Genomic DNA, 23859 nt, shown 5'->3' with positions numbered 1-23859 from the left:
GTGATTTAGTTTTTGACTTATATTGAAGTGGTGAGCTCCAAACCATGATGCAGTTTGATTTTAGGGAGCAAATGGGTTGTGGCTGAACAAAGTTACTAGATCCTCTTTACTCTTAACAATGTTGGAGGATACTGGAGGGAGCAGTACAAGTTGACGTATTTTCCCATAGGTATTTTCACTTGAATCTCACAATAGCTCTATGAAAAGGGCATTATCTCATCCTTTCAGATCTAATGAAATGGTACTTAGTGGTACTAAACAATCTGCACAAGATTCAACAGCAAACAGATTCCACATTGGGATTGGAACCCTATACTTGTGCCTTAAATTAAATGCCTTTTCTAATATACCCCATATCCAAGTAGAGGTTTTTGGGTGGGTGGAAAATTATTATTATTTGCATCAAGAGGAAGTAGGCAGTTTTGAATCTGGGACTCTTGAGTATAACCAGAGAAGCATGTCAACAGCCTCTGCATATTTGGGTTTCTGTGTAGATTTTGTTTGAAGAAAAGGTTCTACTATGTGAAAATAATCCTGTAATTTGAAAGGAAGTTTGAGGATTTTCTTGATGATTTCAATAGCCATCATCTTAATCTTCTATATACAGAGTATTCTAAGAAGAATGTCATGAATTAGAGGAAAAGACAGTATAGTAAAATCATACACACCTGGGACCAAATTCCAATTACAATATTGACCAGTTGTGTGATCTTGGGCAAACAGCTTAATTCTTCTATTGTTACTCCAACTGCTGTTTAAGTAAGGTATTAAGATGTTACTGGGAGCAATATTATGAAAAACAGGTCACACTAAGGAGGTCACATACGAGAGAAAGGGAGCGTAAAAGAAGGAAGTTAAGAAGGTGAATATGGTTGATGTACTCTCTATACAAGAATGAATATAGAATTTTTAGACTGGCTGAAATCACCTTAAGAAAGGGACTAAGGTAGAAAGAATTAAAAAGAGATGAACCAAATTGGGCTATAAGCACCAATTTGTACCACAAGAAAACTCCCTGTGTTGCTACTTTAAACGGGCAAAAATATCATTTTATTCTTGTACAAAATTGGAGAATGGAGAGTGGAATAGGTCCTGCCTGGGGGGAGGTGTGGTACCAATGGGTGGGGGAGGTGGAGAAAGAATATAGAGGGTAAATATGACACAAATACTGTGTATACATGTATGTAAATGGAAAAATGATACCTATTGAAACTATTCCAGGAATGGGGAGAGGAAGGGATAAAAGAGAATGGTGGAGAGGTGAATTCAAGTATGATATATTTGATGTATTGTAAGAACTTCTTTTTTGGTACTGGGAATTGAACCCAGGGTCTCATGCATGCTAGGCAAACACTCAACCACTGAGCTATAACCTCAGCCCTTGTAAGAACTTTAGTAAATGCCACAATGTACCCCCACCCAGTATTACACTAAAAAAGATGTTGGTGTGATAATTAAGTGAGATACTGCATATAAAATGTTTAGCACACAGAGTGTTTAATACACTGAGTAGGTATTCAATAAATGGGAATATTATTTTTATCATTATTACTAATATTTGGCAGATTTGTGAAATGTAAGCACCTGTAAGGTAGAAAAATCTCTTTAAGAAAAAAAGAGCTAGAGTCTTGTCAAACGTAAACTCGCTATGGAGTGATTGAGATGTCCAGTAACAACATCAGGGTAGGTAATGCAGCAATGCAATTTTCTGCAATGAAATTGCTTGTTTCAGCAAGAGGGTGGGAAGAAAGTATATACCCAAGCTATGCTGGTTCTTGTCCTGCGTTCAGTGTAATGTACTTGTTGAGTGCAGAGGAGACAGTATGCTTGAGAGAGGAAGGGTTGCAGAGTTTAGAAATAGAGCTCTGAGTTCTAGCCTTACCTCTTTCCGGCTGTATAAAGTGGAGGAAGATAATTATCCTCTCTACCTCCACAACCCTCATCTTTTAAGAAGTACTGGCAGTCCACCTGGGAGTGCCTCCCTCAACTGAGCTGACATTGATTGGGCTGTTGTGAGTAACGAGAACAGCCAACTCAGAGTGCATACTTGCAAAATACGGATGTACGCATCGGTGCTTTTCACTGTGAGCCCGTCAGGGAGGTTATATGACCGCCTCAGTGAGACAGATGAGGCGTTAAGGCCTACATCTATTAGGTGATGGAAGTAGGCTTTGATATTGGGAAGTTTCCAGAGACTTTGCCCTTACCCATTGAACTACACTGCTTCTCATGGTGAGTGAGTGCCAGGTCAAGTCTCCTATACACAGAAGCTTTCCAGGATTACCACCTCTCTTCCTTATTGTGTGGAAATCGCATTGCCTCTTCTTTACCTCTACACATCAATCAGGATGCACTTCCTTTATGACATCTTCTCGTATCTCAACCTACTCAGCTCTCTTCTTCTCTAGAATCCCTGTAATACGAACTAAAATGCCAAAGAGAGCTACTGGTAAAGTCTGCCGATACTTGAAGAGACTTAAGGTCTTTGAGTCAAAACTATTCTAAATATTCAACTTGAAACACATAAGTTTGGTATTATAAATGAACCCAACTGATCAGTATGTAGGGAAAGAGACTCATTGCAACAGAGGATGCACTTCTACTCTGATGGGGCAACTGTGGCCTCTGAACAATTGGAAAATGGTGCTATTTTAGGAGACACCAGCCTGGACTTCATGAAGACTGTACTGATTTACTTCTGACATTTTCAAAGTTCTAAAGGACTCATAAAGAATTGGTGGCTCTGTGACATAATTCCTCATGCTTTTGGTGGGATCAGGTCCACTTGATATCTACATGGCTAGAATCGTGATTAGAGCCAGGATTGGGACTGATGTGCCTAAACACCATATTTCCAGGACAGATCAAACTTGGGCAACAACTTGAGTAAAGGAAAGGACTGTGGGTTTACTTCACTCATTTCTTATCTGCCTCACAGCCCAGACACAGTTTGACTAATTTCACAATGAATCACAAATTTGTGGTATCTTTGTAGGCTCTGAGCACTATAAGAAAAGAGCATAAACTAGGTGGTTTAAGCAACAGAAATTAATTCCTCACAATCCTGAAGGCTGGAAGTTCAAGATCAGCTGTCTTCTTGCTGTATCCTCGTGTAGGGTATGCATCCCTTTAGACATGAGGGGGGAGGGTAATAGATTTTTACTGTTGCTAGGTTCTAGGTGCCTCATCATCTTTTCTGTGTCACCTTAAACCAGAATTTGTCAACCTCAGCACTTGGTCAAACAATTCTCAGTGTGGGAGGCTGTTCAGGGCGCTGTGGGATGTTCAACAGCATCGCTAGCCTCTACTCACTAGGTGCCATATATCATACAAACACATACCACAAAGCACGTAATTATTAATTATAACAAATATATGAAACTTTTCACCTTAAAATTAATGTTTTCTCATGATCATACATGCATACTCATAAAGACTTAAAAATACTATAAACACAAAAGTATTCCCTCTCTTGTATATATCTCCTATATTCTGCTCCATTGCTCAGATATAACAACTGTGACCTTGAACCATATCACATAGACATTTTTTAGGCAGTTCAAACCTTATCAGATAAGGTCGTGTAGTTCAATCTGGTAACCCATGTGTGTTCTTCTAAGAGTGCTCCATGTATTTAAACACATATATAGGGCTGGTGGATTGGCTCAAGAAGTAGAGCACCTGCCTAGCAAGTGTGACACCCTGAGTTCCATCCCCAGTATCACCCCCAAAAAAATAAATAATAAACACACATGTATATATGCTATATATCATTTTATATCATAATTTAATGGCACATAGTCACTTTTTTTTTTTTTTACTAACAGTATGTTTTGGGGAGGTCTTCCCAACTATCTTTTTTAAGGTCAGAAAACTGTTCTATTTTGTGAGTGAGCCAAAATTTATTTAGATTCTTCTTGATATGAGCTTTCCAATTTTATTGCCATTTTCAATCTATTATGACATCAATACCTGTTACATATTTACATATTTCTGTAGGATGGAATCCTGAAGAAGAATTGAAAGTTCAGAAGTTATATATATTTAAAAGCAAGACAGACTTACTCAATCTTTATCCTATTGTTGATAATATATAACTGTATCAGTTCCCTCAATCCCAGCAGTACTATATATTGTTAAACTCTTCAGTTTTCCAAATGTAATGGAAATGGGAAAAGATAGCTCATTATAGTCTTAATTTGCATTTCTGTAATTACTAGTAAGGTTGAACATCTTTTCATGTCTATTGAAGTTTTTTTTTTCTTCTGTGAGTTGCTTGTTCATTTCTCGAGCCCATTTTTCTACTGAGGTATTTGTCTTTCTCAAATCAATTTGTAGGCTCTCTTTGTAGATTCTTATATAAATCCTTTGTTTATTTTGCATGTTGCAAACATTCCTGTTTGTTGCTTATCTTTTTAACTTGGTTTGTAGTATATTCCTATCACTCAGAAGTTAGTTTTTTTTTTTTCTGTGATCGCAACCTTTATCAGTTGTGGGGTTACTGAGCCTGACTTCCAGAATGCTGGAGCATTATACCCAAAATACCCTCATATCAGAGTCTGGATTATGTCTTGAACTGGGCTTTTACATGTAAAAAACAAACTGCTTTTCCTCAACTCTTAAACCATAACAATCAACACAAAAGCTTTTTATGACCTCAGGAGGTATAGGGATTTTTCCCTACCAGCAAACAAGCAATCAACTCTGTAGCAGACACCATTTTGGTGTCCTCTAATCTCACCATACTGATACCATCTACCCAGAGATGGTGTTAGATCCCACAAGCTGAGGGCTCAGTCCCTCAGACTGTGCTCTGCCACTGCCGATGCCAATCACAAGCCCCAGGTTGTTTTACCTATGTATGCTTCTTACAGACTAGGGAAAACAGGTTCCCATGAACCACTTCCCTCAGGTTCCATTAATTAACTAGCTCATAGACCTCAGGAAAACACGTTCTGCCATTTATTATGAAGGATATTATAAAGGATGCAGATGAAGAACTGCATAGGGTGAGGTAAGGAGTTTCCATGTCCTCTGGTGCATCATCCTCCAGGGACCTTCATGTGTTCTGCTATACAGAAGCTCTCTGAACCCTGTCTTTTTGAATTTTAATGAGACTTCATTATGTATGTATGATTGATTAACTCATTGGCTATTGGTGATCAACTAAACCTTCAGTCCCCTCTTCCCTTCCCCAGAGGTTGGGGGTGCATGGGGTGAAAGGCCCAACCATCTAATAAGTTTTAGGTCTTTTGGGTGATCAGCCCCCATCCTAAAGCTACCTAGGGACATCAGCCATCAGCCAACTCATTTTAGCATACAAAAAGGCACTGTCACTTCAGAGAGTCCAAAGCTTTTAAAGAGAGTTGTATGCCAGAACATGGAGGTAAATACCAAATATATTTTCCACAATATTATTATCTGTGTTTTATTTTTTATCTCTTCATATTAACGGGGATGTATTTTTGCTTGAATAAAACCTACACTTAAGTAAAACCAAAATCTGGAGCACTAATACTTGTTAGCACCAACTTAAAAAAAAAAAAAACAGAGAAATAATGGGGGGCTTCTAGTCTCAAACACATGCTCAGGGTTCTCTGTGAATATAAAAATTTTAACAAGGAAGAATTAAAGACATGGCAGAGTGAACAGAATGTGTATAAAGTGTCTATGAACAAATCTATTTCTTAAAAAGCTAGTATTTAAACTTATTGTGTAGCCTGTAGTAATCTTATTAATATGGAATTGTTTGAAAGTTGTCAGTCTGTGAGTAGAATGTTATTATTTTATGTTGTTCTTTTTATAGGGCATAGAATTGGAGCTCATCCTTGCTACAAAAGCCACATAACTGGAAAGTAACAAAACCAGGATGGAAATCCAAGTCTAGCACCCCAAGTATTCTATAGTCTGCTGTTTATATAGTCAAGAGGTGTGTGTCCATGTGTGCTTGTGGGTACAACTTTTTGGTCTCCATGTTTGTGTCTCTGTCTTCATATACAGAATGTGTCTCTCTGTGTGTCTATGTGTGCATGTGCATGTATATATGCCTATGTACATGTGTATACTTGGATATGTTTCTGTGCCATATGCACAAATGTATTTGCATGTGTTGTGGGCATCTGTATATCTCTGTGCAGGTCTGTATGTCTTAGGAAAACAAACGTAAGTGGGACAAAGTATGATTGTGAAGGGAATTCACAAAGTAGGTTAGCATATATCTATATAAAAACTGCTATTAATTTTGTATAAAAAATAATTATATGATTATTTGTCCACCTCACCTCCTCAAGTGTTGCAGATAAAATAAGTTCTCAGTAGAGCAAGGATGATAATCTAGAAGCATGAGCTAATTTGCATTTATAAATACAGGCAAATCTGGAGGAACTAAGAAGCTGATGGAACTAATAAGCTAATGAAGCTGATTTTTCTCTTGATTGGGTGCATTTTTGGGTCAGTGAGGATCTTTTGCTTTATGAGAATTGGGGTTTACAAAAGTTTAGTGTTACTGCCTAGTTGACATGATTAGATTTTGGTGGGGCTGGCTTACCTGATCCTAGCGGAAATACAGCAGTTCAGATCCTAGTGCTGGCAAAATGTATGGGCTTGCTGATGATTTATCTGAAGAAAAGAGGCCAAGACAAGGAGATAGGCAGGGATCCACAGAAGTCCAAAGATGTCTACATAGTTGAGGTAGCCTGGAGAACAAAGCCACCTAAAGGGAATGAGATGGGAGGGCAAGGTGGAACTGGAGAGAAGGAATGGAACATGTATTTTCCATCCACTAGTTAGGGGTCTTGTCATAAGTCATGCTTCCCTCCCTTCAGGATCTGCTGATTCAGAATCTGCCACTTGCACCCACTCTGGTAACTTCCTTCCAGCAAGACTCCCTGCATCTCCTTACCATGGTTGGGTACCTCTCTTCTGGGTTTTGAGGTCTCTCTGCATATGTCTTATGTGGAAGTGAGCTTTCTCACATCTGACCCTTGTACTATGAGCTTCTGATTCGTTCCAGCAGTTCAGGACAGACACAACTTGATAATAGTAATGCCAGCTCTCATTCAGTGTGTTCTGTCTCCTGGGTCCTATCAAAAGCTGTACATATATGAGTGTATACTGTAAGAGTACACAGAAAGTTTTACATCTATGAGTACTTACTAGAACCCTGAGAGATACCATTATCACCCCATCTTACAGATGAAGACACCAAGACACAGAATAATGTAATCAAGGTTATATAAGTTGCCCCAAGGTCTCATAGCTAGTAAGCAATGGAGTTGGTTTAGATTTTGTGCTATCTGGCTCTCACTAAATGCTCTTAGTAATGAATAGAGTCTGGGGATCAACAGTACTTGTTAAGTAAAAGGACAAATGGCTCATTTTATCCTGACAATAATCTCTTAAGCAGGAGACTTTATGAGAAGAAGTACATGGCTAGGAAGAGGAAAAATCTGGGTTCTGACTCATGTCTATGCTTGAAGCCCGTGTCCTTTCTAGAGTTACGTTAATGCTAATATCTGCTAAGGATATTGGTGAATCAGGCCCAGGAGGTAAGTGAGGAATCTCCGTTGTATATACATTTGGGCAAGTAACAAGAGGGACAGACTGTGGTATGTGAGCAATTCTCTCTCATGCTCAAAAGATTAAACCCAGGGAAGAATATTTCTTGAAAGCATCACTTGATTCAAATGATGATGATGATAGAGAAGACCAAACCAGTTGGGCTCAATTTCTACCTCCATATTACAAGTTAATTAACTTCTTTATGTTTTATTTTTCTCATCTTTAAAATGAGGATAATAGAGTAAGTATCAACCATACAAGCTATGGGGAGAATTAAAAAGGTGAATTCTTAGGTAGCACTCAAATATGTAAGCACTCAGCAAATATTACCACTGTCATGTTCATACACACACTTGGTATTTGGAAAGAGTACTAGATTAGGATTCAAAGCACTTGAGTCCCAGTTCCATTTCCTTTACTGGGCATGTGATTTTAGTCAAATATACATGGCCCCTGATTTATGGTGGTTTGACTGCACAATGGTGAGAAAGTGGTACGCATTCAGTAGAAACTACTTCTCCTATTTCTATCTTTTCTGAGGTTAATGATAGCCTATATGATATTCTCCAGTGATGCTGGGCAGCAGCAGTGAGCTGAAGCTCTGGTCAGCCACTCAGTTGCAAGGGGAAGCAGTGTTCTACAGTGTTCTGTGTTGCTAAGGTATGATGTTTGCTAGGTTAAGTGTACTAAATACATTTTTGATATATGATTCATATTTTCAACTTAAAATGGGTTGATCAGAATGTAAGCACATTGTAAGTTGAGGAGTATCTGTACTTTTTTCTTTTTAAAATTTGATTAGTTGCTAATTAACAGTGAGTTAGGCTTGATAAACCACTGCTTTCCCCACATCTATGATTCTATGTCAAGAGAGTCCATAATAAGCTTCCATTGTTTGAGGTTTTTGAGCACCCATATGCTCTGTCCTAAGCCAGCAAACAGGGAACTGTGATGACAAATGGGAAGCCTGGTCCCTGAGAACACCTCGCAGAAAGACTGCAAGGCTAGACTTACTGACCTGAAAGGGGATGTGGATGAAAAAACCTGGGAGGTACTTGTCTAATGTGAGGAATGGGGAAGCCACACAGAGGTGAGAAGCCCTCATAATGCATTGCTAACTCTTTGTTTGGACTGTTCTAGGTGGACTATCATATCACTTATAAATAATTAACGATTAGGAGAGGGTTTTTTTATTTTATTTATTTATTTATTTATTTATTTTTGCGGTACTGGGCTTGAACTCAGGGTCTTCACCTTGAGCCACTCCACCACCCCAATTTTTGTGAAAGGGTTTTTCGAGATATGGTCTCTTGAACTATTTGCCCAGGCTGGCTTCAAACTGTGATCCTCCTGATCTCTGCTCCTGACTAGCTAGGATTACAGGCATGAGCCACTGGTGCCCGGTAGGAAAGTGTATTTTTTAAATAACCAAGAAGACGTATTGAAGGTAGATGGATACATAAATCGATTGATTGTTTGATCAATTTTTAAGGAACAGATTCACACCATCATAAGACTGTCAAGTACAAAATCTGTAGGGTAGGCTGGAGACCCAGGGAAGAGTTAAAGGAGCAGCTTGAGCCTGAAGACAGCCTGTTGGCAGCATTCCCTCTTGGGGAGGGTGGAGTGGTCAGAATGTTTTCTCTTACAGCCCTCAGCTGATTGGATGAAGGTCACAACATGATGGAGGGTAATCTGTTTTTCTCGGTATACTGATTTAATATTTAATCTCATTTAAAAATGCATTTATGGAAAATCTAGAATAACACTTTACCAAATATTTGAGTACATAGTCTAGCCATGTTAACACATAAAATTAACCACTACAAAGAGGGGCTTAGATTTAATCAAATGCATTTTTAGAATGTGTTATATGACTTTCTCTGTTAATATACCTAATTTACCAATATTTAAAAATATTAGACTCCTTGCACGCCTATGAGAACTCATAGCTAGTAAATTTCCCAATATTTTAAAAAGATGCAATATAACAATTTTTGGCATGGATATTGGGACATGGATGTAAAATGATGAGGCTTTGGTTTTTTTTTTTTTTTTGAAAGCTATTTGGCAGTATCTATAAAACTTAAATGTATATCTTTTGAACTATTAGTTCTATTTTCTTGCTTTCTAAAATAACTTTGCATGCACATAATGAGGCACGTGCCAGACTGTTCACTATATGTGAAGTAAAAAACTGGAAACAGCCAAAATGCTACTAGGAAAGAGATAAATGAAAAAATGATGGAACCTCTGAGAAATGCTGGCAGCCGTCAAAATTAATGTTAGATCTGTGCAAATATATCTGCTTAGAATTCTATAACATATTGGTAGTTTTTTTAGAAAATCAAGTTTCTGACTAATAATCACAAAACCCAAATTTCTATGTGTACATTATGATGTAAAAATTATTTAAATTATACCGATTATGCTGATATTATTTTTTAGCTGTGAAGGGTATCATTAGAGAGGACTGCTGTTTACCTGTAATGTTTCCATCTTTTTTACAATAAGAAGGTACCAATAAATTTACTTGCCTAATTCAAATTTAATTATTAAAAGTTATACGTTTACAAGATATCCTTTCTCCTCAAACATTAGAGTTTAGTCTTTCAACCCTGACATGTTAACTACATATACTAAGACTTATTACAGGATAATTTACATAATTTTAAAAATTAAAATGTATACTAAAAAGTTAAATGCTGTATTCTTACAATGTTGCTTTAAGATAAAATATACAATATCCAATGTCTTGACAAAAATTGAATGTATTTTATACAAAGTCAGGTAATGATATTTTGATAAGAATTTGGTCCTAGTTTGGATAACACAAATATATATGAGGCTTAATTTTAGTTCCCATGATAGTAATTTAAAAAGCAAAAATATATTACTCTTTCATAAAATGCTGGCAAACATTGCAAAACAATCGCCAACATACTAGGTGTTGGGCCTTGGAATTCCACAGTACTAGTTAAGGGGAAAGAGAAAGTAATAACAATATGATTTAATAAACAAGGTTTTATATAAAAAACTAACAAACAAGCAGAAATATTTCTTTATAATTTCATTAAAGAAATGAAAGAGTCCTCTAGGCAATCAAAGGCTGGAAATTATCTTCTGATATTTTTATTACACTGATCAATAATGGTTATAGCTTTTATGAGATGTTTGCTTGCTTTTGAGAGAAAATATATAAATAATAAAATAATCTCACAGCTACTTTGATTCTTATATATGAATTTAAGCTATCTAATATTCTTTTTAGTAAAGGAAAGGAAAAAAGAATTTAAAAGCAGCCTTGCCTCATCACTGAGGGCAACTTTTTCAAGAGAATAAGTAATTTCCAGCTAGCTAGACACTTGGCCCCTTGAAACTGACATAGGTTTAACAGGAAAGAAGTTTCTCTTGAGGTAAGGCATGATTTTCTCTGCAGTTTGATTGCACAGAATATGTGTCTCCCCGCCTCTGCCTCAACTAGTTCCCTTAGTCTGGAGTTCCCGTCATTACCTCCCAATTAATGTGTCATCACCTGGCTTTATGGATATGCAGCCTGTACAGTGTGGCACAGGGCCCCATGCTCAAAAGAGCCCCAGGCATGGTTTAACATTCTGCTGTTGTGCTCTTGAAATTCTTAATAATTTTTGTCTTTGAACTTTTATAAGAGAAGTTGAATGGAGCAGTGGAGCATAACTTGAGAAAAGATGCGCAAAATTTGATTGTCCTTATTCCTTGTCACCCCATTTACAAATAGGATTCACGATGTCCCATAGCTATAGAATTCCGGTGCCCCAGGATATATGGGAGTTCGAAGTGAGTAAGTTCAAGGTGAGCATCTTTCATCTACCTGAATAAGAGGAGCTCTGAAAGCCTGGAGCATCCATGCTTTCTGCTCTAACCAGAACTTGCTTCTTACCCAGAAAGATGGCAATGGTGTTCTAAGAAACAATGACAAAGAAATCTTAGTGTGTTTCTTTTAAAACCCATATTATTTTCCTGTATTACCTAACTACTTAAGCTGAAAATAGTAGCACAGAAAGAAAAGGAAAGATAGAGTAACCCATAGTTCTTTTTCTTTTAGTTTTTCCTTATCAATAAGCCCAAAATAGAGATTATTAGACTGTGGAGACATGAAGAAGGGGAAACAAAAAGAGCTCAGTTAGTTGTGTGCAACAGTTCTACTCTGATGAGAATGAAATATGCATGTTTGTGGAAACTCTAAAATATGAATTGTGCTATGTCAGTGGTTCTGCATATGAATTAAATGCTCTTAAATATGCATTCAAAGCAGGAATTGCACAGTATAATGATGACTAGTAAAATTCATGCAAATAATTCAAATTTTTATGTTTCTTTATTTACAACATCATTAAATAGCAAATAAAAACACTGTGACAAGGTAAGAATCTGAGAAAGGAGGAGCTTTGTATTTTAATACCACTTATGACATGCTTTTCCTGCATTTTGAATAAAGGACACCAGGTTTTCATTTTGCACTGGACTTTGCAAATTATGTAGCTTGCTCTAGCCTGAATGCCTCACTGAAATTGTCTCTGGTTCCTACCATTGCCCATTCAAAATTAATTCTTCTTTGCCTTTCACTTCTAATTCTTTTGAAACTTACATTCAGCACTTTATTTTGTCCCTGCTGTTGGAATTACAGTTTCTATGTGATTACCTGTAGCTACTGCTAGCAAGGTGCCATTTTTCCCAAATGTCACCTATGGGTCACTGTATCAGGATCATCTGGAAGTGGTGATGGGGAAACCATTAATACAGCACAGTATTTCTCTCAGTGTGGTCTGAGGACCAGCAGTGTCAGTGTCACATGCGATCTCATTAGAAACACAAATTTGTAGCTCTCATCCCTCACCTTTGAAAGTAAGGGGCAGTAGTCAGTGTTTTACACAGGCCTCTGGGGGCTGTCACAAATGCTTCAGTATGAGAACCACTGACAGAGCTGGAAGGACACGACCTCTTAAAGCAGCTAGACTTGGATTTGAATTCTGGCTGGATCACATACCACCACTCTGACCTTGGGCAAGTTCTTTTGCCCTAGAGACAGGTTGAGAACCTGAACCAAGGGATGAAAACTTGTTATACCTGAAAGTGCTCTATGAAAAAGACTATTTAGAAGCTGCACTTCTTTCTCTTCTGTGTTACTGTGGGTGACTAGAGTGACATCTAATCTGAGCCCGTTGGAAGAGTTCTAATTAGATGTCTCATGGAACTCTGAGGATGGTAAGAGGGGTCAGAAGATGTATCCGTCTTAGAGTGGGGCCCGAGCCACGTGCAGAGAGTTGGCTGTTGGGAATGAAAACCTCCTGGAGGTCAGCACTTAATGAGTCATAGCGTGAGTTGATCCAGTTCAAAGGCACTGAATTGATGGTGTAAGAATCCCACTCTCAAACAGAGGCGGGGCAGAAATCCATCATGTCTGAACACTGCTTGTTCTGCATTTATTAAGAGATAAAACAAACAGTGAAACCCTTTGGGCCATCCTCCAGCTCCCAGTGTTCTGAAATTTCTATTTCATTGTGACACAAGAAAAACCAAACTACAGTTTTATCCCTCAGAATGGGTGATAGCCCTAATTTTGATAAGCTCTGAGAAGCATCTTCAGCATTCAATTTAGCCAGTGGTGGAAATTGGAATAAAAGGGGGAAAAATACAGAATCTTGTTATTCAATGTTCCCTCTGTGTTTGTTTATACACGCCTGTGGGTGTGTGTTATACGCACGTATGATTGTGGCCTTCTATTGTGTTATTATTTGTTTTACTACTTCATATACTTATAATTTTATTTATTACTGTTGTATTTTATTTATTATTTTATTATAATACCAAGGCAAAATACCAGTTTTGGAAATTTGGTTTTTGCCTAACATTGAAATACTAGTATTGATACTGGCATTTTTGTTTTTTGATGTATTCAGAGTTCATCAAGCAAAACATAAAACCAATGTTTAATATGTAACAAATACAAAATCAAATATACTCTAAAATAATTAAAAATGTAACTTTTAAAAAGTATGAATAAAGATATATTGTTACTCCAAAATAACTTAATCTTAAGCAATAAGATTAATAAAACAGGGTATTAATGAAAAACACTATATAAAATGAAAAACATTATCAACACTGGAAAGTTAAAAATGATATATTACTTAAAAGTTCAGTTTACCAAAAATAACAAACACAAAAGCCTGTGTCATCATGAGCCTATTTTGGTGCAAAGTTTCCAGCTGTCATTTCAACACTTTGTAGGAGGAATGCATGGTGAAGTTGGGATTAGAAACTGACTCTCATTTTCTTTGTCTTCTCTGTTTCTTGAGACAGAGTCTCACTATGTCCTTCAACTCATGGTCCTCTTGCCTCTACCTCCAGAGTGCTGGGATTATAGGTATACTCCCCCATGCCTGGGTGACTCTCCGGATTTGTCTCTGGTTTAATAATTTCAAATAATTCATCTTTTGTTCAGTAAATTTGAGAAAGAGTTTTTGCAAGCTCCTTCTTTTTCAAGAACTTCCATTTTTGTCTTGAGCACGGGCTATAATTTTGTTTTAAAAAGAGTGTTGCCAGCCTGTCTTTGACTCCTCTGGTTTTATCATATGCAGATAGACTCTCTAATGCCAAGTTACCTGCATCACTTTCACTTCTGTCATGTTTATACTCCACTTTCTCAGAAAGTCTTTGAACTAGTGTAAGAAATATTCTTTGCAATAGAAGCTTGACTCCATCGATTGTCCTTTTCATTCTCCTCTTGAGGATTATGGGATATAGAAGAATGAACACTAAATGAGTGCAGTTTCATTGAATTTGAAATTTAAATGAGGCAAATAACCCTGAATATATCTCAAGTTGCAAAAGACTCAGATTTAGAACTAAGAAAATTTTCTTGAAAGTGTTGCTCCCAGAAAAATTCATGTATTTCAATACTTAAGAAGCCTGCCCTGTAATTATTTCTATAAATAATATAAAGATCATTGTATACTTGACCTCAACCACATCCAACTAATTATTGGTCAAGTTCCTGTCCATTTCCCAGAGTTATCTAATGAAGATGTGAGCTCAACATGAAATATGAGTGGTTTTGGTTTTGAGTTTTTGTTTGTCTTGTTTTTTTGAGATAGGGTCTCACTACATACATAGCTCAGTCTGGCTTCCAATTTGTGATCCTCCTACTTCAGCCTCCTAAGTGCTGGGATAGCTGTGAACCACCACATCTGCTAGGAGAGTGTGTTTCTTCTTCTGAGCCCACAAACTCTTCTGATGACTAGCTAAAGACAGAGTTGACTAGAATATGAGGATACTCCCTTTCCACAATTAAAACATTGGAAAACTCCAAAGTATCTACCCACTCTGAACTCTGGCAAGTGTTAAAATGCTCACTGTAGCCTATTCTGCCTTGGAAGCAATTGTGGGGTGCACTGAAGATCAGGAAGTAAACCTTGCCTGCCATCTTTCCACTGACCCCCTGAGCTGCTGAGCCAGCTGAGCTGCCTGTCTACCCCAGTAGAGTTAAAACCAGATCCAGAGCCCTCAAAATTCTCAGCTGCACTGCCCACAGCCTGATTCTGGGCAGCTCAACTTAGCACAATCAACTAACCATACACATGAAGTGTGGAGGCCAGCTGAGTCTGCATTATAGAGGATGAGAAGACCAATGTGGGGTTTTGGTGAGGTAGTCCCCAAAGAGCCTGCATCTCTATTCCTTTGCCCCATAAAGCAAACATGAAGTTTTCATGAAAAACTTCCACAGTTTCCTAACTTCCTTTTCCTACTCAGTCCCTATGAGCATTGAGGCCTAACTACTACAGCTTCTGGCCCAGTTTCCAGTAGATATGTAGCCAATGGAGGCAGAACCAGCATTTCCTCTTTCACAACACTCAGATCATCCCATGTAATCTCTAGCAGTGGAGGAGGCTAGAGACATAGGTTTTTCAGCAGATCAAATCAAAAGCAGATGGGGAGAGGAAGTTCAAGACTAAGAATCCTGGTAATTCTCCATGACCCATTTTCTTCTGGGAGGCTGGAGCTGGTCCAGAACTGCACACCTCCCTGAAGCTATGGCATGCTTTCCAGTATTATACCTCTAAATGTCTCTTTCCGGATTGAACTGATAATGACTTACAAGTCTAAAACCACAGTATGAAATAAAATGAAAGGAATAGGGCACATTTGAAATGTAATTCAATGAACATTTGTGTGTCTCTATGTCAGGCATTATATTAGAAGCTGGGATTAAAGAAAACTAGAATAAAAATTCCAAATTTCTAAGCAGCTCACACTGCAGAAGTGGAAATTCATATGGCAATTAATGAGACAGAGGAATGACCAAGACATTTTGAAGCAAAGAGGAGGTCAGGCAAGGATTTAGGATGCTGACACAAGGAAGGTTACCTGTGCTGAGTCTTGGAAGGTAAGCAGGACCTCATCAGGTACAGATAGCAAAAAGTCATCCATAGAGAGGAATTAATAAAGACACAGGTAGGAGGTAAGTAAAACCTTGACTGTGTTCAGAAACAAGAAGCACCAGAGAGTTTGAGTGAATGATTTGAGCAGGAAATGAATGACCAGAGAGAAGGTTGGTAAGTGAGGCTGTATCAGTTTCAAAGCACAATGTTTGCCTCAGATTAATGAAGAAAAAATATTACCAGATTCCAAGCAAAGGAGTGCATTAATAGCTTGTTCTAGAAAGTTCACTCTCTGAAAAGAGAAATGCAGACAGAGGAAAGAGCTAAGGACAACAAAAGAAAGAAGATAGGGCGGATATGCTTAAAAGAAAACAAAATTGAAGAAATACTTTTTAAGTTGGAGGATATTTGAACATGCAATAGACTGAAGGTCATTTGTTGTGATAATTTGATTGTCAACTTGATTGGATTTAGAAACACCTAGGAGATTAGTAAAGCACACTCTGGCTGTGTCTGTGAGGGCATTTCCAGAGAAAATTAACTAAGAGGGGGAAAGACCTACCCTGAATGTGGGTGGCACCATCTAATAGGATAAAGGACTGGATGGAACAAAACAGGAAGAAAGAGGAAGCCTGCTGTCACAGTCATGTTCTCTCTCTGCTTCCTGGCTGCCATGAGGTGAGTAGCTTTGCTTCCCCACATACTCTTGCTGCCATGAAATTCTGCCTCACTACAGGTCCACAGCAATGAAACCAGTGATCATGGACTGAAACTTTGAAGTTGACAAAATAAATCTTTCCTCCTTTAGGTTGTACTCTCAGCAATGAAAAAAACTAGAAAGAGGGAGACTGATGGTAAAGGAGGGAATTGAGGTTATTGATGAAGATTTTTTTACCCTTGTCTAGCATACTATGCTGTGTTTCTTTCAGGGAAGTACCTACAATGTGTTCATATTGGTGTATCTGTGAAAGAACACACAAAATAAAGTCATTGTATGATAATATAAGAAAATAGCAAAAAGAGCAAAGATCAGCAGAGAAATGCTTTCATTTCAGTATAGATGGAATGATGCAAACTAAAATGGCTTATCAAAGGGGCAAATTGATGGATGAGCCAAAAATCATACCACAAGATATTCAAGTTGCCCATCCAAAGTGATATGAAGGTTAGTGAAGCAAGAGGGAAAGAAGGGAGGAAGGGAGAGATCATAAATCCAGAGACAGGTAACACAGAGAAAACAACAGGCAGATAAGAAGGGCAATAAAAACAGAAGAGTCCTTGTATTTGTGGAAAGGAAAATAATGACTTGAAGGTTTTTAACCAGCCCACAAATCCTTTAATACTCTTACCTAAGGGGAAGGCTGTGATTGAGGTGTCAGCTATATCTTGTAGCATAAAAGACTAGGAACCTTTGGGGATGGTTTGACAGTACCTCTATCTACAGCAAATTGACTGCCCATCTTTTCAACCTGGCTGACCACCACCCATAATTACAAATAGACCTGTCCACAGAGGGCCTTGACCCTAAAACCCTTAGAGACACTGAGATTTTCTTTCACCATCAGTCAACTATTGCCTCCTAAGCAAAGAATAATGGTGGTACTGAACTTCATGGTTCAAGGAGTGTTCACCACTTTCAAAGTGATAGATGAGAAAGGTAATGGCAAAACTAGATTTAGATTTCCTAGATTGTTCCAGAAAGCATATTCAGAGCCCAACTCAGTGTGTCTCAAATTTTAATGCACACAAAATCATCTATAAGAATCTTGCTAAAATGCAAGCTCTGATTCAGCAGATATTGGATGGGAGTCGAGGTTGTGAATTTCTAACAAGGTCCTTGTTGATACCTATTGTTACTGAACTATGAACCACACTTGAGTAGCGAGGCAATAGGAAATGGTCCTCACTCTCTGGGTAAATAATCTGCATGGAAATGTGAATGGATGCCATCACTGCTTTGACAGCAGCCCATGGTGCTATCCTTGGCTCTGAGTTCAGTCTCCTAGTGAAATTGACTAAGTTTTTCTGACCACAACCCAGTGAGTCTGGGCTTGAGAAAATCTATAAGTACAATTTCCTGTTCTGTCATAATGGCATAGGAAAGACAGGACTATGCTCCAGGGATTCACCCATGCAGCAGAGCAGAACAGATGATCCCACAGAGAAATCAGATCTCCAAATGACTTTTGCTTATGACCCGATTTACATCTCTGTAGAGTGAAGGAAATGAGTTATCTTGCAGTCTAGACCCTTGATGGATGAACTGTATTTGGGAGGGTGGGGAAGAGCCCAAAACTTAAGGGTTTATACAATGTTCACTTGACTAGCAAAACAGATGCAGGCAAAAAAAAATTTTAGCTCTTTTTATCACCTGAATATGCTACTTCAATTTGATAAACAGCCATAGGAGAGACTGGCATTGAAAAAGACTTAAAACACTGCACAGTTTTTCACTTAGCTCGGGCACAATGGATTCTTATAAGAAAGAGGTTTTATTTTCATTCCATTGTGTCCATTTTTCTTGGTCCAACAAACACATATTTAAGAATTTATAAAATTATATAGCAGCACTGTGCTGGGGCTGAGCACACAGTGTTAGGAAATGGCCCCTGTGCTTGGGGAGCATTCAGTACCTGTGGGATATAGATAGGTAGAGAGACAGAGAGTGCCTGTGCAGCATCATCCATGCAGTGATGGAGGTGAGCATGCGATGTGTAGAGCAAGATGTGATCTCACTCAGTCTGGAGATGGGGAGCAAGGAGCAGGGAGACGTCTTTGAATAGGTAACACTTGAACACTTTGAATATTTTACACATGTGTTAAAATACTTGAGAGAAACAATTCAATGGGGAAAAAGTTTATTTTGGTCCATGGTTTCAGAAGTTTTGGTGCATGGTCACTTAGCCTCATCTCTGTGGATTTACGGCAAGGCAGAACATCATGGCAGGGAGTACATGGTAGAGCAAAGCTGCTCACCTCATGGCAGCCAGAAAGCAAAGAAAAAGCCAGAGGAAAGGGCCAGAGACAAAACGTGCCCTTCAAGAATACAATGACCTATTTCCTCCAACAAAGCTCCATCTCCTAAAGTTTCCACCACCTCCCAAGAGCCCATTAAGCTATGGATTAACCCACTGATGAGGTTAGAATCCTTGTGATCCAATCATCTCCCAAAGGCCCCACCTTTGCACTGCCCCATTGAAGACCAAGCCTTCAATATGTGAGTTTTTGGAGATTTCAGATCCAAACTGTAACAGGAGATGAAAACGTTTCAAAAGGTGTCAGTCAATAGTTCCACTTGCTGACCATCTGGAGTTCTTTCCACTTCCACACACATTACATAATTGCATCTTGTTAACTTCTTCTGCCCTTCCTTGTCTCCCAGAAATCAGGCTGCATTGCTTCTCCTAAGCCAACCTTATGGCAAACCGACTTCTTTTGTGAGTTCATTTGGTTCCATCGGCTGAGTCTCCAGCTCCTTTTGCCATTTCCAGACTCTGACAAAGTACATGCTGTAGTCTCTCAAGCACCTGCTGAAAAGGCTAAGAAAGGCAACTCAGAAGCAAGTCTTTGGGGAAATTTTTAAGAGTGGGAGATGACAGGGAGCCATCAAATAAAATCCCTGTCTCTTGCTACAGATGCATCTGAAGGATAGTTTGTATGGAGGAGTCCTGCATGACTGAGCAGCTGAACCTGCTGAGTGGCTGAATCTCCTCGTGGCTCATTGTGAGTTAGTGTCCAGGTGGCAACACATCACCTTTTATTGCTTTCTGTCCTTGTTCCTCAAGTAATGTACTTTCCATTACTTTCACTGCCCTGGGCTCCAAAAAAGTATTAGCATGTAATCTTTGGTGTAGACTTTGTTTTTTAAGGAAATTGGGCTAGCACAGTTGGTTTACAAAGTGCTTCTACAAAGCAGACCCTCGGTAAGATTTGTAGTTTGATTGCCCATTGATCGGACAGCAAAGGACTGCAGTGCTGGTAGGAAGTGGGTTGTTTACAACTCTTCATATGCAATGATATACAAGCTAAAACCTATGCATTGGTTGAGATGAGGCACACGCAAAGGGTAAGATGCTTAGAGATCAGTAACTGTGCTGTGTCATCAGTATGAGGGCCGTGATAATTAGATGTATTTTGGAGAAATGTGACTGTTTTTTGTTACACTGGACTCCTTGCAAAAACAAAGTAATAATTCCAGGGTCTGTAACTGTGCACTGTGAAAATCTCTCTTTAGTGTTTTTAAAGGAAACACTTAGCTCCTCAAGTTTCAAGTACTGAAAGTCAGGCCTAGGATATAACTGCAATGTTCACTTCCTGAAAATAGGCTTTTATATGTGTAGTGTGGACAGATCTCTTATGTGAACTTAAGAGCCATGTTAAAGAAAGAGTAAGATTTCGGGCCTTGTGCTTGCTAGGCAGGCATTCTACCCCTTGAACCATACCCCCAGCCATTTTTGCTTTAGTTTATTTTTTCAGATAGGGTCTTGTTAACTTTGCCTAAGCTAGTCTCAGTCTCTAATCCTCCTACTTCCATCTCCTGAATAGCTGGGATTATAGATGTGTACTATCATGCTTGGCCAAGTGTGAGATCTTGAGACATGGAGTAGAGACACCTGTACAGGTGAACCTGACAATTATATACATCCAAATTTATTTGCCCTTCCCCATTTGCTATGGAACAGTCCACCTTGCATGGAAGCCATGTAATTGGTTCATGTGAAGCAAGTGCCTTACAAGAGATGCTTACTTTTGGTGGTAACTACCCTACTAACTCTCAGTGCTCCAGGCCAATAAACAGAGTCAAGAATCAGCACAGCCTAAGTAGGAGAATATAAACTCTACTTTTAGAAAAAAAAGGTATTATACATGCCAAGAGGTTAATTTGACCTGGCTGAAGTTACTGGCAAGATCCAGATGAGCATGTGGTGCTAGAATGGATCAAGAAGGTGTTGGGATGGGAAAGGATAATGGCACAGAATATATGTTGGTTATGGAAGAATTTATTGACATGTAGAATTCACTCTGATTTGAAATTCAATGCTTTGGCAAGGATGCCTGGAATTTGTTCAATATTCTGTAGGGGTAGATCTGAAATATTGGCCATGGTGATGGCTTATATAATAGTGAATTGAAGACGCTCACACTTCCTTGACATATTGAGGAATGTATCACGATACGTAAGTAAGTGGACTGCCATAAATTTAACCAAGCAGTAGCCTAAACTACAACTGTTAAGCCAAATGTAGTATATTTGCTATAGATTTTCTCCTTGATACATAAAAATAGGGAAAGTGAAAAGATAACAGTGCATGTTTACTGTCTTGCCCAAGGCTATAATGCAGTCTTCAGAGACTTTGATCATCTTGACATTGTTCAGAAGATCACATTATCTGGATGACATCATCTTAAGTGGACTGAATGAACTAGAAGTGGAGTATTCTCTAGCTGTCCTAGTAAGAAATACCCATGTCCCAGGCTGGGAAAGGAAAATAAAGGGAATTTAAGAGCTTACCTCATCAGTGAAGTTTTCAGGGGTTCAGTGGTTAAGAACATTCCTGGGGATTCATCCTAATCTAAACTATGAATTATTACACCTCTCACTTCCTGCTATTAAGAAAGAGGCCCAATGATTATTTTCCTCTTTGGATTTGGGAGGGAGCATATGCTATACTTAGGAGTATTTTTATAACCCATTTATGGGTTGACTCAGAAGATTTCAAACACGGCCTGGGACAAGAGGGTTCTGTAGCAGGACCAGTATCTATAAGCTGCAGTTCCAGTGGCTGTTACCGGTTTGAACAGATAATATATGGAGTCTCAATAGAAGAGCTGTGGGCAGATCCATAGGGTTCTGAAATAGGCCACACTTCTGCTGCAAAGAATGGCAATGTTTGAAAAACAGCCTGGGGTTAAGTGATTTATAGTACAGACTTGTGTACCTAATCATGGAATACCAAATGACTTTATGAATAATATCCCTTTATTACTCAGGTATCCACAAAACCAAGTAGTAGAACAGGCACTATAATAGAAGTGGTTTACTGGGGGCTAGGTTCAAGTTCATCTTAAAGGATGAGTAAATTACAAAATCAGATGGCCCCAGACTCTTCTATTACGTATGTTTATTGCATTGATGCCTTTTTCTCACTAATACCTTGGACCATGAGGGTTTTCTTACAAGTGACTAGCAAAGGAGAAAAGGGTTCTGGCCTGAGTCACTGATGAGTCTTGGCAGTATATTAACATGAACTAGAAATGGACAACTGCTATATTACAATGCCAATCAGGTATACTCTGAAGGACAGGGGGTAGAGCTGTGAAGAATAGGCTCATTATCACTTCATATGGAGTGGTAGCTTGAAGGACAAATACATACTGACTCAAGAGAAGTGGTGAATGGATGGTTGGGAGGGGACTGAAAAAAAATAAGACCGGAAGTCAGTAACTGGGGGGTATGGGAAAAAGGTGTGTGGATGGACCTTGGAGAAGGGCACAGTTGGTATTGGCTTTTATATTAGCACCCAAAAAAACAGCTTCATAGAAGTCTGTCAACAGCCCCAATGACACGCCCTGTAGATGTCAACCAGCCTTTCATTGGCTCCACTTGTGCTTTTCCTGTTGACCAAGGAAGAGAGTGGCCATGGCAGTAGAAATGGAAGCTTTGTATGGATGTAACATGGGTTCTCCCTCATTAAGTATTTTGAAGCTACTGCCATTGCTGAAGGCTAACCTATCAGCAGCAGTGATCAGCACAGAGCCCTCTGTATGGCACCATCTTGGGAGACTACAAGACACTTTGTGGCAGTTTTGTTATTTTGAATCCCTTTCATTCTGGTGAGGGTAATGATTAAACTCTTACTGAAACTGACATCTACACCAGATACAGACTTATCTTCTTTGTTCAGAGTGCCTTTACCTTCTCTGAGTTTACAGAATGCCTAATATGTTGGCATAATGTCCTGCACAACACTGCTCCAGAACAATGTACGTAATTGCTTCATAAGCATAGGTTTCAATAGTTTTATCATGAACTCCAGATCCTGAAATTTTGGGATTCCCTTGCCACTTCTTGATTTTTTAAGAAGAGTTATCCTATAAAACTGGGGGTCAGCCAACCATGACCTGTGGCCCAAATCAGCCTGCTGCATATTTTGGTAGATAAAGTTTTATTGGAAGATAACCATGCTCATTTATTTATGTATTGTGTACATTTGTTTGCTTTGGTACTATAATAGCAGAGTTGAGTAGTTGTGAAAGAGACTGCATAGTCTACAAAGACTAAAATTTACCATCCTTACCTTTACAGAAAAATTTTCCTGACCACTGACATAGGAATGATACTTACTTGCCAAATGTGCCAAGGGGCTGTCAAAGAGGCTGGAAGATGCAACAAAAGGGAAGATGAATTGATCTCTTTTAGGACAAACTGACTAATAAAATGCAGGAGATGAGACTGAGCAAGTGATTCAATTCTTTTCCCTCCTCCCTACTCTGAAGCATAATGTATCTCAGTTTCATCTCAAGAAGAATGGTTGAAATTGCTGCTTTAATGTTTTTGGCTAATAATTCCAATATTTGGGTCACCTTAGAGATGGCATCTGTCTTTTACTTGAGAATAGGTCAGATTTTCCTGATCCTTTGTATGGAATCATTTTGAATTTATTCTGAACATTTTGTATATTATGATGAAACTCTGTGTCTTAACATCTTATGGGTAAAACAGATTTTTCTGTTTGTTTCTTTTAGCAGGTAATTAACCCGTCCTGCCTTTTGAGTCAGTACATTTCAATGGCAGCTCAATTAACCAAAGCCTTTGCTATGCTGTTTGGATTTGCTTCCCAAATGTGCCATTGAAAGGTTAGTCTCAAACTTAAGCAGT

At 38.6% G+C, this 23859-nt stretch overlaps 1 long non-coding RNA gene across 1 annotated transcript; it reads left to right on the top strand.

Moving 5' to 3' along the window:
* The first annotated feature begins 9226 nt into the window (after positions 1-9226).
* Positions 9227-23427, top strand: LOC141415657 (uncharacterized). Its single transcript, XR_012440640.1, has 3 exons — positions 9227-9250; positions 19616-19703; positions 23287-23427. It is a non-coding gene; the product is annotated as an uncharacterized lncRNA (long non-coding RNA).
* The last annotated feature ends 432 nt before the right edge of the window (positions 23428-23859 follow it).

This window comes from Castor canadensis, chromosome 13 (genome assembly GCF_047511655.1).
Source record: "Castor canadensis chromosome 13, mCasCan1.hap1v2, whole genome shotgun sequence".
In the NCBI taxonomy this organism is placed as follows: domain Eukaryota; kingdom Metazoa; phylum Chordata; class Mammalia; order Rodentia; family Castoridae; genus Castor; species Castor canadensis.
This window is presented reverse-complemented; position numbering and strand designations above follow the sequence as displayed.